At 43.9% G+C, this 15,814-nt stretch overlaps 1 long non-coding RNA gene across 3 annotated transcripts in view; it reads right to left on the bottom strand.

Annotated features, from left to right (window-relative positions):
• Positions 1 to 15,814, bottom strand: part of LOC132406399 (uncharacterized) — a 34,973-nt gene that overhangs the window by 2,173 nt on the left and 16,986 nt on the right. For 2 of the 3 annotated variants that reach the window (XR_009516151.1, XR_009516153.1), the window contains exon 3: positions 4,672 to 7,262. The exons of the other annotated variant lie outside the window; for it this stretch is intronic. This is a non-coding gene — a long non-coding RNA (uncharacterized LOC132406399). Of the gene's footprint in view, positions 1 to 4,671; positions 7,263 to 15,814 lie in introns of those variants that run through there. 3 annotated transcript variants of the gene reach the window in all.

Raw genomic sequence — 15,814 nt, 5'->3', positions numbered from 1 at the left:
ATGAAATATAGCCACTGGAATGCCTTCTTCATGATTGCATCAGTGCGTTGGGTGCAGGATAGATCGTCGGTCCCACCAAAAGGTTTTCGCTGTGCTCTTTTCCGAGATGCCATGTTGCATCCAGCATCCCTCCAGAATTCTGTGTGTGTTCCTCAGATATCCAGCATCTGCAGATTTTCTCTTGTTTGTAGATCCTCTGAGATGTTGACACCCAGGAACTTGACCCTGCTTGCCCTTTCCACTGCTGATCAGTGTGCACTCTCCTGATTTCCCTTTCCCGATGTCCACAATCAATTCCTTGATCTTGCTGACATTGAGCGCAAGCTTGTTCCCACATCACCAGGGTCAGGAACAGCTACTTTCCTTAAACGAAATGGTTCTTGAACTGACTGCGCAACCCTAATACTACCTCATTACCAGAATACTACAGACCACCTTTCACGCTATGATGGACTTCCTCGTTTGCACTATTTTATCTCCATGCTCTTGCGTAACTTATTCATAATTTATGTCAAATGTATTGTCTGCACCGACGTGTCTATGATGCCACTGAAAGCAAGTTCTTTATTGCACTTGTGCATAGGACCTTAAGCAAGACTTGACTTGATGACTTGATATGAGGAGTAATTTCTTTACTCAGAGGCTGGTGAACCTTTTGAATTTGCAACGTCAGAGGGCAATGGAGAGGAGGGTACTGAATATACGCTCAGTAACCACTTCGTTAGGGACCTCCTTAACCTAATAAAGTGTTCACTGAGTGTATATTCATGGTCTTCTGCTGCTGTAGCCCATCCACTTCAAGGTTTGATATGTTGTGCATTCAGAGGCGCTCTTAACGCCTGACTAGTTGAGTTACTTCCACCTTCCTGTCAGCTTGAATCAGTCTAGCCATTCTCCCCTGACCTCTCTCATTAATGAGGCGTTTTTGTCCTTAGAACTGCCACAGACTGAATTTGTTTTTGTTTTTTTTATCTCATTTTCTATACACTTTACAGACTATTTGCATCAAAATCCCAGGAGATCAGAGTTTCTGATATACTCAAACCACCCTGTCTGGCACCAACTATCATTCCCTTGTCAAAGTTGCTTAGATCACATATCTTTCCCATTCTGGTGTTTGGTCTGAAGAACAACTGATCTGGTTTAGGATGGCATATCAAAAGTGTGCAACAGCTTACTGGCAGTAATTCAACTAAAAACATTACTATTAATACCTTTTCTGAAGTAAATTGTGGTAAACTATCACTGCAAACAATGAAGAGACAAGCAAAGGCAAAGCAAATCTGAGAGCTAAGCCGCACAGATGAGGTTGAGCCTGAGGAGTTTTGATGCCTGTCCAATTAACTGGGTATGTGATTAGTTACCTCGCCAAATTAGCTCTAAGTGCCGAGCCGATTTGGAGAGGTCGAAAATGGCTTCAACCTGGGTGGTGAGATCTAGACCCTAAGTGAATTGCTGGGTGTCACAGTCTAGGCACGGTGCGTTTGCTGCGCCAGGACCTGGGTCCCAAAAGCGAGGTACGATCCACGGTTTGGAGTCCAGGTGGACTGAAAGGCAGGGCATTGGGATCGGAGTGGGAGAGCTGGGCCAATTTTGTTTGCTTCTCTTTCCGTGGTGCTGAGACTGCTGCTGTACTTTCTGTCTGCGAGCTTCGCGGTTTCTTGCCACGCTGATATGATGAACTGATACTGAGGCTTTGGGCCTACTCCGGGGAGCTGGATCTAAGGACCCGGATTCCTGTTACATGCTTCTATTGTTTGTATGATTTGTGTTTATTTCCTCTGTTTCTCTGCGCATAAAGAGTTGGTCTTTATTTTTTTAATTGGGATCTTGCAGGTTTCTTGCTTTGTGGCGGCCTGTAAGCAGACAAATCTCAAGTTTGTATAATTTATACATTCTTTGATAATAAATGTACTTTGAATCTTAGAACCTTGAACCTCTTGACCACGTCTGCATGCTTCTATGTATTGAATTGCGGCCACATAATTGGCTGATTAGATACTTGCATTAACAGGCAAATAAACAGGTGTACCTAATAAAGTGGCCACAGAGTGTAAAATTTCTGTTTCTCCAACGTCAGCAGGACAACATTGACTGGTTCTACATCTCAAATCTGCTTCATGAACCTTTGTTCAAAGTGGTTTGTTACTATAAAAATAAGTCATTGTGGTTTGAGGTTAATTCACTGCGTGTGAATAGTTCTGAGATACAATAAGATGTTTCAAAGCCATGGCACAAAATATGCTCTGAGATTACTTGGCACTCAGTGATTCGAACCACAATGGAATTACTTATTAGATGTCTTGATACCTTTCCCATCAGATAATCATTTGGTGGGACTCCATGTCTCAAACAACGTTCAGACTTCCAGTTTCTTTCTTTGTCTTTGAGCTTCCTTGCTGATGTTATCACCAAGTTCAGAGGCAGGATGGTTTGTTCTACTTCAAATCATTACCGCCACTGGCCATTCACACCACCTCGAGGGGCCAAATGGCCTTATTTGCTCCTATGTTTTATTGACTTGTTTTTAGAGTTCAATCCATGACTTCCAATCATCAATGGAGGGTCTGAATTGTTAATTCATTTCCACAGACGCTGCCTGATCTGCTGAGTTCCTCCAGCATTTTGTGTGTGATGCTCTGGATTTCCAGCCTCTGCAGAATCTCTTGTGATCAAGACTTCTAAAGATGATTTCCACAATTTACTCCCGGCTTGCTTCTCTCTCCTGTTCATCCTCGATCTTCCTTCAGCCGACAGAAAAGTGATTCCTCTTCCTCAGCCACCTTCCTTTCATTGTTCATTTCCATTCACCACTGACCTTCCCCTTTGTACAATCCAAGTGGCCCCTGGCTGTATTTGTAATCAAATGCCCAACTATACCACGCCATATCCTGCACGCTCATGTGCCTATCTTCTACTGTTTCTCTCCACCACTACCCCATGCACCCACCAATCTCTGCATAAAGTTCTTGCCCTACACATCTTCTCTGACTCTCCCCCTCTCATGTTAAGTGCATGCCCTCTGGTATTAGACACTTGACCTCTTGTACAGAGGTGCCACTGACACAGCAGCATGGCGATTAGCGTAATGCTGTTAGAGTGGCAGACCCCCCCCCCCCCCACGTTCAGTTTCCACTGCTGTCTGTAAGGAGTTTGTGCGTTCTCCCTGTGACCGTGTGGGTCTCCTCTGGGTGCTCCTGTTCCCTCCTACATTCTGAAGAGCTACGTGTGAGTAGGTCTATTTAGTGGTTGTAATTTGGTGACGCAGGCTCGATGGAATAGAAGGGCCTGTTACCGTGCAGTATTTCTACATCTACTCTGTCTTTGCCTGTCAGAATTTTATAAACCTCTATCAGATCTTCCCTCAGCCTCCGACACTCCAGAGAAAGCAACCTAACTTTGTTCAACCTGGCCTCTCATCCAGGCAGCATCCTGGTGAACCTCTCCTGAACCCTCTCCAAAGCCTCTACATCCTTCCTACAGTAGGATGATCAGAAATGAATGCAAAGATTAAACATTAGTTTTATTTGTTACATGTACGTCGAAACATGCAGTGAATGTGTTATTTTTGACAAATCAAGTCGTCACGATTGCAGCAGCAACATAGGGCACTCACAACTCACTAACCCTAAACGTATGCATTACGAATGCACGGAGCAGGAATGATGACTGAGTGGAATGATTAAATGTTCTTACTGAGTCACGTACACGTTGGGCAGGTTATAGGCCAGGAGAGATGAGCCAGCCCACTGAGACAAATTACATGTGCACTCGAAAGAACGTGCTAAAAGAGAGGGCCTCCCGCACGTCGGAGGCCCAATCGATTTACTGTGCCATCGATCGGCCGTGAGCGCACCTGCTATGGATGATCTGGTGTGGTAGTGTAGGACCTTGGAATGCTGTAGGAAGCGGAGCTCTCACAGGGAGTGTGTACGGACAGCAGTGGGAAACGAACCCCAGCTACTTGTGAAACATTGCAATAACTGTTACACCACAGGTGTAGCTTTACGGGAGTTTTATAAAGACCAGAATTAGGCCATTTCGCTCTTCGAGTCTGCTCCATGGCTGATCTACTTTCCCTCTCAGCCCCGTTCTCCTGTCTTTACCCCGTAACCTTTGACACCCTTACTAATCAATAACCTATCAGCCTCTACTTTAAATATACACAAAGTCTCGGCCTGTAAGTCAAGTGACAATAAGCATCGCCTCAGATTCCAAGATTCACCTCTAGCTAAAGAAATTCCTTCTTATCTCTATTCTGAGGCTGTGCCCTCTGGTCTTAGATTGCCCCACTAGGGGAAACATCACGTCCACTCTATCTGGGCCTTTCAATGTGTCAATGAAATCCCCTCATGTTCTTCCAAACTCCAGCAAGTACAGACCCAGAGCCATCAAACACGCCTCATATTTAACCCTTTTGTTCCTGGGATAATTCTCCTGAGCCTCCTCTGGACCCTCTCCAATGCCAGCACATCCATTCTCAGATAAAGGGCTCAAAACTGCTCGCAAGGATCCAGATGCAGTGAGACCAATGCCTTATAAAACCTCGGGTGCAGCATAACTTCCCGGCTCCTGTACCCAATTCATGGACTAATAGGGGCCATCTTGCTCCATGCCTTCGTTCCCTCACCATCAACCTGTGCAGACGCTTTCCCGATGCTAAACCTCTAACAAACCCTTTGGTGTCTGGTGGGTAGAGATGGATTTTAGTGTTTTCACTCACTGCTCTAAAATAGCTGCATTCCTCCACAGAGACGATATCAGTAAGGAACAGGTGCAGAGTTACTGATAAACCAATTCAATAAGACAAGTAAGTTAATCAGCAATAGACAGTGATTATGGCTTTATTCAGACGTAACTTATTGGGAGCAGTGTAGTGAAGACTGAAGACAGAAACCCTTACCCCCACACATACTAATTTTTATGTAATTCAGTTTAAATAACTTAATTGCATATGCTTATATATGATTACAAAGGCCCCTTGTCAGAGCCAGATGGGGCTTTAGAGGGGCCAAGTCCCCACTACCTATTAAATGTTCCCAATGGTGTGTGCCTCAAATAGCCTCTGACAATCAAGTCCATTTCCTGGCCTTCATGCGTGGCTTAGCTTCTAAGCCTGGTGGACATGTTTCTACCGACAGAAGAAAGGGTTAAGGCAGGTTATTGGCAGCTTAAAACCAGTCGCTTCGGGCAGATGGGGCTCATCAGCCCTGGTTAGCAGCTCATCTCGGAGAAGGAAAACTCTGACCTCAAACCCCCGCTGCCTTGTGGCTGTACCCACTCACAGGGAAGACTTCAGGAATAAATAAGAATAGAAAAATAGAAAAGTTCTATGTTGAGTCCAATGCTGACTGGCAACTCTTGCAATGGTGCTGCTGTCAAACTGTACGTTACTCTTCCATTCCTTTAGATTCATCAGCTGTGTGGCAAGGGGAGTCCTGCATGGACACCAGCTTGCTCTCTATAATGTACTATTCTGGCTTGTGTACACGTAGACAGCCAGGACACAACCAACAGATGGTTTTCTATATCATTCAGGAGACTGGCAAAATCATCCAGCATAGAAACAGGATATTTGGCCCTTCATGTTGATGCTGACCCATCTACAGCAATCCCATTTTCCAGCACGTGGTTCATAACATTCTATAACTTTGCAATTTGAGACTTTGACAGATGTTTCTGAAAAGTTATGGGCCTTTCTAATTGCACCACCACCTCAGGCAGTGTCCCAGATTCCAAAACCCCTCTGGGTCAGCATAGAACGGCACATTACAGGCCCTTCGGCCCACATTGAAACTAGTCCTCCTTCTGCCCCTTTGGATTTCTACACCTCTGCTATGGGGCAAAATTGACTGCTATATGTATATCTATGCCCGTCATAATTGGTACATGAGGTCCTCCTTCAGTCTCTTCAGCTGTAAGAAAACTAGACCATAAGAATGGGAACAGAATTGGGCTGTTCGGCCCATCAAGCCTGCTTCACCATTCCATCATTACATATGTAATTATTTAGACCAATCACCCCTACTGGGCCATAAGACTCGGAAAGTAGCTTGCCAGAGTCCTCTGTCCTGGGCAAGTCTTTCAAATTGTCACCACCTTAGCATACCCTCCCTCTCTCAGGAACAAGGTCTTTAGAGCTTCTGTTAGGGTTTCTGTAGCTGGGTTTTTATGGAACGGGGTTGCTTGCCCCACGCCCAACCCTTGCCCTTTCACAGCCAGGCTTGGGATCTTCCATGGCACAGCTGCCATTCCATCATGGCTGATTTATTACCCCTCTCAACCACATTCTCCTGCCTTCTCCCCGTAACCTTTGGGACTCTGACTAATCAGGAACCCATCAGCCTCCAGAGACCCAGCCTCTCCAATAACTGAAATGCTGCAGTCCATTTTCCCAGAGTGGAGACCAGACCTATCCACACTATGTGACCAGCTAGCTAATGAAAGCAACTCAGAGAGTTTACAGCACAAAACCAGGCCCTTCAGCCCAACCCATCCATGCTGACCAACATGCCTACCTGAGCTAAGCCCATCTGCCAGCACTTGGTGAATGCCCTGGGAGTTGTGCAATTGCTTGCATCGAGGATGATGGTCTCCTCAGGTGTTTGTAGAGGCTGATCCAGGATCCACATACTCTGTTGCAGTGTGGCCAAGAGTAAGTGGTGGCTGTGGTTAGTGGCTGCACCTTTTGGCTGTTCAGTCCCTCCATTTGCAGCTGCCACTCAGCAGAAGGCTTCCTCATGCAGTGTACCTCCCTCTTAAACAGATTTCCTCCAGGTGGACTGGATTGAGTGGAAAATCTTCCCAGTTTTTAGATGTAGATGGATCATACAGCAGAGGTGTAGGCCCTTCACTCCACAAGGTTGTGCCAAGCCAATGAATAATAAGCTGCCTACACGATGTCTGCAGCCTTTCATTTCCCTCACATTCACATAGCTATCTAAACATTTCTTAAAAGTCCCTAATGTATCTGCCTCTACCACCACCCCAGGCAGCACATTTGAGGCCTCCACCACTCTTTGAGTGAAAATATTTGCCCCTCACATCTCACCTTAAGTGCATGTCCTCTGGTATGAGACATTTCAACCCTGGGAAAATGTGTTGAAAACAGATGTAATGCTGAATCTCTTCAGGCTGATTTTGAAGCGTTTCCTTTGCCCACCAGGGCTCGGTGACCTTCCTTCAACTAGGAGAAAGGATCTGTTTGGGGAGACCCGTATCCTTCAAAAACTTTTCCATCCATGTACATTTATAACACGGACCTGTAGAACAGAGAAACAGGCCCCTCAGCCCACAATGTTGTGCCTAAATAATTAAGGTAATGATGCCTAATTACACTAATCCTTTCTGCCTGAAAAAGGCCCATTTGCCTCCATTCTCAGATTTACTGATGTAAGAACTTCTTAAATGTCTCTATTATACTTGCTGCCACCAACCCCCCCCCCCCCCACTCCATCAGTGCATTACAGGTGCCCACCACTCTTCGTGTAAAAAAAAAATTGCCTCACTCTTCTCTTTGAATGTATCCTTTGTCACCTTAAATGCCCTCTGTTATTAGATATTTTGACCCCTGTGAAATATATACCGGCTGGCTACTCCATCTATCCTTCTCATAACTTCAAAAACATCTGTCAAATCTCCTCTCAGCCTTCACTGCTCCAGAGAAAACAGCCCAAGTTTTAGCTAATAACTCATAATCTTTAATACCTTATTAACTTATAGCACATAACCTTTAATTCAGTTAGGATCCCAATAAACCTCTTCTGTATTTTTAAATGTCTTTAAAGCATAATTGTACTTGCCTCAACTACTTCCTCAGGCAGGTAGTTCCATACACTGACCACTCTCTATGTGAAAAACCTGCCTCTTTAAATCTTTCCCTTCCCACTCTAAACCTGACTGCTCAACCTTGGTAAAAGGAATGTGGCCATGAGAATGGTCCTGGGAATGAAAGAGTTAACAGGAGGAGCATTTGATAGCTCTGGGCCTGCAGTCACTGGCATTTTGAGGAATTAACCTAGTGAATGTTGAAAGGCTAGATAGAGTTCATGTGGAGAGGGGATGGGGGAGAAGTCCAGGACCAGAGGGCACAACCTCAGAATAAAAGGATGTCCCTTTGGAACAGAGATGAAGAGGAATTTTTTCAGCTATTGGGTGGTGAATTTGTGGAGTTCATTGCCATGGAAGGCTGCTGAGGGCAAGCCACTGGGTAGACTTAAAGCACAGGTTGATAGGTTCTTGGTTAGTATGGGTGTCAAGGCATAGGGAGAATACAGGAGAAAGGGGTTCAAAGAGAAAGGAAATCAGATATGACTGAATGGCTGATTGGACTTGATAGACTGAATGGCTTAATTCTGCTCCTATGTCTGGTCTTATGGACCATTCACCCTATGCATATCCTTATTGATGTTCTAAGATGCTTACCACTCTATAGGGCCACCTTTGCTCCAGAGAAAGCAGTCCCGGCCTGTCCAATCGCTCATTATAACTTCATCCCCATAGTCCCTGTGAGTCCTTTCTAGTTTAATAATATCCTTCTGGTAGTATGGCAGTTACAACAGGACAGAATATTCCAGGAGCAATTTTGCCAACATTTTGTTCAGCTGTAACATGACGTATTCAGCGTGCCAAGATTCAGGGTTCAAATTTATTCATCACATGTGCATCGCTTGCATTAACGGCTAACACACCCGAGGCTGTTCTGCAAGTGTTGCCACACATTCGGGCGCCAACACAGCATTCCCGCAATACTCACCAGACAACACTGAGCACAATACACAACAACAGTAACAGCAAAAGCAAGCTCCACTCCTCTCTCCCACCCGCTCACACACCCCAGGACACGCCTCTGGCATGAGGGACAGGCCTGCAGACACCTCGCTTCGACCTCCCCAGTGAACCCACAGAGATTCATAGACTTGGCTCCAGCCAACGGGCTATTAGCATTTACTTAATGCCCATTACCCTGCTGGTGTTGAGGGCAACAGTGAAGTGTTCAGGGCTTCCTTCATCGTGTCAGCAGCTTTCTCACAGTTTTCACTTTTTCACTACTGTCAGTTATGCAAGTCCCGGGAAGAGAGTCAGGAATACCGTTGCACACAGATGTAGAAGGATTCTTCATTGCTGTTTCTGTAACAATTTAGTTTTACCAGTCAGGGTTGTTAGCCCAGAGCTGAACCCCTGAACCTGGAGGACAGGTCATCTGGTCTCTTACCCTTTGACCTTTTTGGAGCCAAAGCGTAAATCCGTCACTCCAGCCAACACAGCTCTCTGGGTCATTGAGGCACATAAGCCTACAAACCACAATAAGGTTGTCCTCCTCTTGGAGGTAAATCACTAATGAAGGAAACCAATGGGGTAGAAGCTCGATGAATTGACCAGACAGGATCTTTCTATTGCCAAAGCTATGATGACGAGCTTTCATTAATCCCTCACAATAAACACAAGAGATTCTACTGTTGTTGGAAACCCAGACCAACACGCACAAAATACTGGAGGAACTCAGCAGGTCAGTGAGCATTCAGGGAAGGGAATAAATTGCCAACGTTTTGGACTGAGACCCTTCATCAGGATGAACAGAGATCTCATTTCAGTGCTGTCTAGCTTTCTAGACTATAAGTAAACACAAAGTGCACTGCAGATGCTGTGGTCAAATCAAGACGTACAAAAAAGCTGGATGAACTCAGCAGGTCGGGCAGCATCCGTTGAAAGAAGCAGTCAACGTTTCGGGTCGAGACCCTTCGTCAGGACTAAAGAAGGAGGGGGCAGGGGCCCTGTAAAGAAGGTGGGGGGAGGGTGGAAAATCAATCAGAGGAAAGATCAAGGGGTGGGGGAGGAGAAGCAGGGAGGGGATAGTCAAGAGAGGTGAAGAAGGAATCTAAGGGATCTCCCTTCCCAACATTGAGTCCATTAGTGGCATGGTTAGCATAATGGTTAACAGTGCCAGCTATCGGGGTTCAGTTCCCACCAATGTCTGTAACAAAAGTTTTGAAATCATCTCACACTTCAGCTTACTACAACTACTTCCACTGAAGCTGAGGCCCTGATTTTTGAATGATAAATGATTTTAAAAATGAACAAAGAAGAACAATGAATTTTCACATTTATTGGCTTGTCCAGCTCATACAACTCTAAAAAACTTGTCCCATTAGCTTCAGAATAGAATAGTTCCTGAAGGTTGTCATAGACTGGGGGAGGAAGCTCCCACTGCCTACTAAATGTTCCCAATGGCATGCATCTGAAATAGCCTTTGACAACTAAGTCCAGCTCCTGGCCTTCACGTGTGGCTACTAAGCCTGACAGAACAGCCTCTACTTCCAGGAGAAGGAGAGAAAGTGGGTTATAGGCACCTTAAAACCTGTCGCTTTGGGCAGATGGGGCTCCTCAGTCATGGGTAGCAGCTCATCTAGGAGAAGGAAAAGTTTGCTCTGAAACCTCCACTGCCTTGCAGCTATACCCTTTCATGGGGAAGACTTTGGGAGTAAACACCAAGGAAAAGTCTGGAGCTCGAGTCCCCTAAGGCAGTTTGACATTGAGTTCAACACTGACTGGTAACTCCTGTGATGCTGCTGGTGCCGAAGTGTATTGGTCTCTGCCATTCCTTTGGATTCTGCAACTGTGTACAAAGGAGGAACCTGATGCATAGGGAACAGCTTGTTTTCCATATCATATTGCTCTGGCAGCTAGGACATACCCCGAGCAACAGAGGACCTCAATGTTACAAGACCATAAGACATAGCAGCAGAATTAAGGCATTTGGCCCATTGAGTCTGCTCCGTCATTCAGTCATGGCTGATCCTTTTTTCCCTCCTCAGCTCCACTCCCTGACCTTCTCCTGTAACTTTTGATACCATGTCCTATCAAGAACCTGTCAAGCTCTGTCTTAAATACACCCAACAACTTGGTCTCCACAGCTGCCTGTGGTAATAAATTCAACAAATTCAGCACTCACTGGCTAAAGGAATTTCTCTGCATCCCTGTTTTAAATGGATGCCCCTCTATCCTGAGGCTGTGCCCTCTGTCCTAGACTCCCCCACCATGGGAAGCATCCTTTCCACATCTACTCTGTCCAGGCCTTCCAACATTTGAAAGGTTTCAATGAGATTTCCTCCCCACATCCTTGTAAATTCCAGTGAGTACAGATACAGAGCTATCAAACATTCCTCATATAATAACCCTTTCATTCCCACAATCATTCTTGATGAACCTCCTTTGAACCCTCTCCAATGCCAGTACAACTCTTCTTAGATGAAGAGCCCAAAACTGTTCACAATACTCAGGGTGAAACCTCTCCGGTGCATTATAAAGCCTCAGCCTCACAACCCTGCTCTTGTATTCTGGATCACTTGAAATGAATGTGAACATTCCATTTGCTTTCCTCATCACCAATTCTGCCAGCAAGTTACCCAGTAGGACGTTCTGTAGAAAGACTCCCAAATTGCTTTGCATCTCAGATTTTTGGATTCTCTCCTCGTTTTGAAATAGCCTGTACTATTGGAAGCTGACTTGTTAGATGCTATTATGAATATGAACCCTTCGATGAAAGGTTCTATTGGAAGAATTTATAATTTATTATTACAATGGGCTAAGTGTCCTTTATTTAAGATTAAACAGGATTGGGAAAAGGAACTCAATTTGACTTTTATATGGGAGGATTGGACTCGGATTCTGAACCTGGTTAACTCTTCTTCGATCTGTGCTAGTCATTCACTGATTCAATTTAAAATTGTACATTATTACCATTTGACCAAGGAGAGACTCTCTGAAATATTTCCCAATGTTGATAGTTATTTGTGATAGATGTAAAACTGGGATAGCTACACTGACACATATGTTCTGGTCATGGTCTATATTAAAACAGTTTTGGAAGTCAGTCTTTTCGACAATTTCTAAAGCACTCAGAATCAACTTACAACCTAATAAATTGACTGTGCTTTTTGGAATAATTGCTCAAAATATCCACGGTATTTCTGTGTCTGACCAACATGTTATTGCGTTTGTTACCTTGATAGCAAGGAGGGCCATTTTGTTGAAATGGAAGGATGTATCAGCTCCTACTTTGTCACAATGGTTCTCTCAAGTGATGCTGTGTCTTAGCTTGGAGAAAATTAGAAGTCGAACCTTTGAACCTTTATTTGATTTTGAGAAGAGATGGGGCTCATTTGCTCATTATTATCATTTCAGTTAACTGATAGATGTCCTCCACGATCTAAGTGTATTTTTTTAAATGTCTTTCTTTCTTGCTGGCGGTCTGATGTTTATTTTTAGAAGCTTTCTGTATGACGCACGGCTCCGGGGTTGTGCCCTCAATGGGTTTCTTTTTCTTCTCACTTTTCTTGCTTAGTAGGGTTTTTTTTTATTCACAAAAACCTTCAATCTTTAAGTTAGTTTCTTTTTTTTGAGGCATTGTAAGTGTTGTTACTTCAATGTACATGTGTTATTTTTGAATAATAATAATAAAAAGATTTGAAAAGAAACGAAATAGCCTGCACATTTATTTCTACTACCAAAGTGCATGACGAAGCATTTTCCAGCATTGTATTTAATTTGCCTCTCTCTTGCCCATTCTATTAATCTGTTTAAGTCCTTCTGCAACCTACCTGTTCCCTCAACACTACCTGCACCTCCACCAATCTTAGTATCATCTGCAAACTTGTCAACAAAGTCATCTATTTCATCATCTAAATTATTGATATGCAGCATAAAAAGAAGCGGTCCCAACACCAACTCCTGCAGAACACCACCAGTCACTGGCAGGCAATCAGAAAAGGATCCCTTTATTTTTCCCACTCACTGCCTCCTACCAATCAGCCAATGCTCTAGCCATGCCAGTAACTTTCCAGTAATACCATGGGCTCTTAACTTGGTAAGCAGCCTCATGTCTGGCACCTTGTCAAAAGCCTTCTGAAAGTCCAAATGTACAACATTCACTGCATTCCCTTTATCTATCCTACTTGTAATCTCTTCAAAGATTTCCAACTGGTTCATGTGACTAGTGGTGTGCCACAGAGATCAGTGCTGGGTCCATTGTTATTTTTCATCTATATCAATAATCTGGATGATAATGTGGTAAATTGGATCAGCAAATTTGCTGATGATACAAAGATTGGAGGTGTAGTGGACAGTGAGGAAAGTTTTCAAAGCTTGCAGAGGGATTTGGACTAGCTGGTAAAATGGGCTGAAAAATGGCAGGTGGAGTTTATTACAGACAAGTGTGAGATATTGCACTTTGGCAGGAAAAACCAAGGTAGAACATACAAGGTAAATGGTAGGGCACTGAGGAGTGCAGTAGAACAGAGGGATCTGGGAATACAGATACAAAATTCCCTAAAAGTGGTGTCACAGGTAGATAGGGTAGTAAAGAGAGCTTTTGGTACATTGGCCTTTATAAATCAAAGTATTAAGTATAAGAGTTGGGATGTAATGGTGAGGTTGTATAAGACATTGGTGAGACTGAATTTGGAGCATTGTGTGCAGTTTTGGTCAGCTAATTACAGGAAGGATATTAATAAGGTTGAAAGAGTGCAGAGAAGGTTTACAAGGATGTTGCCAGGACTTGAGAAACTGAATTACAGAGAAAGGTTGAATAGGTTAGGACTTTATTCACTGGAGCGTAGGAGAATGAGGAGAGATTTGATAGAGGTATATAAAATTATGATGGGTATAGATAGAGTGAATGCAAGCAGGCTTTTCCAATGAGGTTAGGGGAGAAACCAACCAGAGGACATGGGTTAAGGGTGAAGGGGGAAAAGTTTGAAGGGAACATGGGGAGGGGGTACTTCTTCACACAGAGAATGGTAGAAGTGTGGAATAAGATGCCAGATGAAGTGGTAAATGCGGGCTCACTTTTAACATTTAAGAAAAACTTGGACAGGTACATGGATGAGAGGGGTATGGAGGTATATGGGCCAAGTGCAGGTCAGTGGGACTAGGCAGAAAAATGGTTTGGTACAGCCAAGAAGGGCCAAAAGGCCTGTTTCTGTGCGGTAATGTTCTATGGTTCTATCAGACAAGATTTTCCCTTAAGGAATCCATGCTGACTTTCTCCTATCTTGTCTTGTGTCACCTAGAACTCCATAGCCTCATCCTTATCAATGACTCCAGCATTTTCCTGCCCACTAAGGCCAGGCTAACTGTTCCAGAGTATCTTTTCTGCTGCCTTCCTCCTTTCTTATAAAGTGGAGTGACATTTGAATTTTCCAGTCCTCTGGCACCACGCCAGAGTCCAATGATTTTTAAAAGATCATTAATAATGCCTCCACAATCACTACTGCTACCTCATGCAGAACCTATGGTCCAGTTCATCTGGTCTGGATGACTTATGTACCCTTAGGTCTTTCAGCTTTTCCCTTGTAATAGTAACTGCACTCCTCTTCCCTAGCACCCCTCAAAAACTGGCACACTGCTAGTGTCTTCCAAAGTCTGATGCAAAATACTCATTTAGTTCATCTGCCATTTTCTTTTCTCCTCTTATTATTTTCCTGAACTCATTTTCTAGTGGTCCTATATCCACGCTCATGTTTCTTCTGTTGTTCTTACATAACTGAAATATCCACTTTGATATTGTTTGCAAGCTTGCTTCCAGATCTTTTCCCTCCTAATAATTCTTTTAATTGCTCTCTGTAGGGTTTTAAAAGCTTGATATTGTCATGTCTGGAGACTTTTCTCATTTCTGTTTGGTGATACCCAAGTCAATGCATTGTGTCAACTTGTTTAATTGAGCTTGGATATTTGGTGATGCCCGGTCTAATAGACCTTGGCTGATTGATAACCTTGTTCAATAGCTCATAGCCTTTGCTTGTGCCCAAATGAATATACCTTGGCTGTCTGATGTCCTTGTTCTCTCAACCTTGGCCCTTTATATGTACCTTGTCTAATGGACCATGGCTGCAGGTATTCTTGCTCATCAGACCTTGGTCCTTTAATTGTGCCTTGTCCAATGGACCTTGGCTGATGGAGAACTTGTTGAACAGAACTTGGCGCTAAGTGGTATATTGTCCAATGGACTGTGGTTTCATGTTCAATAGACCTTAGCTCTTTGATATTGCCCAGTTCAATGAAACCAGATTCTTTGCTGGTGCCCAGTTCAATGGTCTTTGGTTCTTTGATGACTTCCTTTCCAATGGAGCTAAGGTACAGGACAGCCAGTGAATGACAAAGACTTTACTCCTGTGGATAGCAAGAACTCTCCGCATTCTAACAATGAATATGGACGAACAGCCTTAACTCATGTCTATTGTCAAAACTGTTTAAACAGCTTTGTCACCAAAAATGGATTAAAAAAAACCACCTCATGGTGATGAAGTATCTATGAGGTCAGAGCCCAGGGATTTTACAGGAAAGGTACTAGACGATATAGAAGATTAGCCAACTGACAGGAGGCAAAATGTGAAAATAAAGGGGATCTAATCTGGTTAGCTACCAGTGATGAGTGGAGTTCCACAGGGATTGGTGTTGGGACCGTTTCTTTTCATATTATATGTTAATGATCTGGAATAGTCTTTTGCTTGCAGTATGGTCACCTCTGCATTGGTGAGACCCAACATGGACTCAGGGATCGTTACATCAAGCACCTTCCCTCTTGGTGATCACAAAAGGTGGTTACCCATTCTGACATCTCTATCTATGGCCTCCTCTACTGCCAAGAAGAGGCGAAACTTGGGTTAGAAGAGCAACACGTCATATTCTATTTGCATTTCTCCAACTCCTAGCAATTTCTTACTCCTCCCTCTCTCGATCTTTTTCTATTCTCCATTCTAGCTCCATTATCCTTTCCCTCCTCCTCACCTGCCTATCACCTCCCTTTGGTTCCTTT

The sequence above is a fragment of the Hypanus sabinus genome, chromosome 2 (genome assembly GCF_030144855.1).
Source record: "Hypanus sabinus isolate sHypSab1 chromosome 2, sHypSab1.hap1, whole genome shotgun sequence".
In the NCBI taxonomy this organism is placed as follows: Eukaryota; Metazoa; Chordata; class Chondrichthyes; order Myliobatiformes; family Dasyatidae; genus Hypanus; species Hypanus sabinus.
The sequence above is the reverse complement of the archived record's forward strand: the minus strand, read 5'-3'. Positions and strand labels throughout refer to the sequence as shown.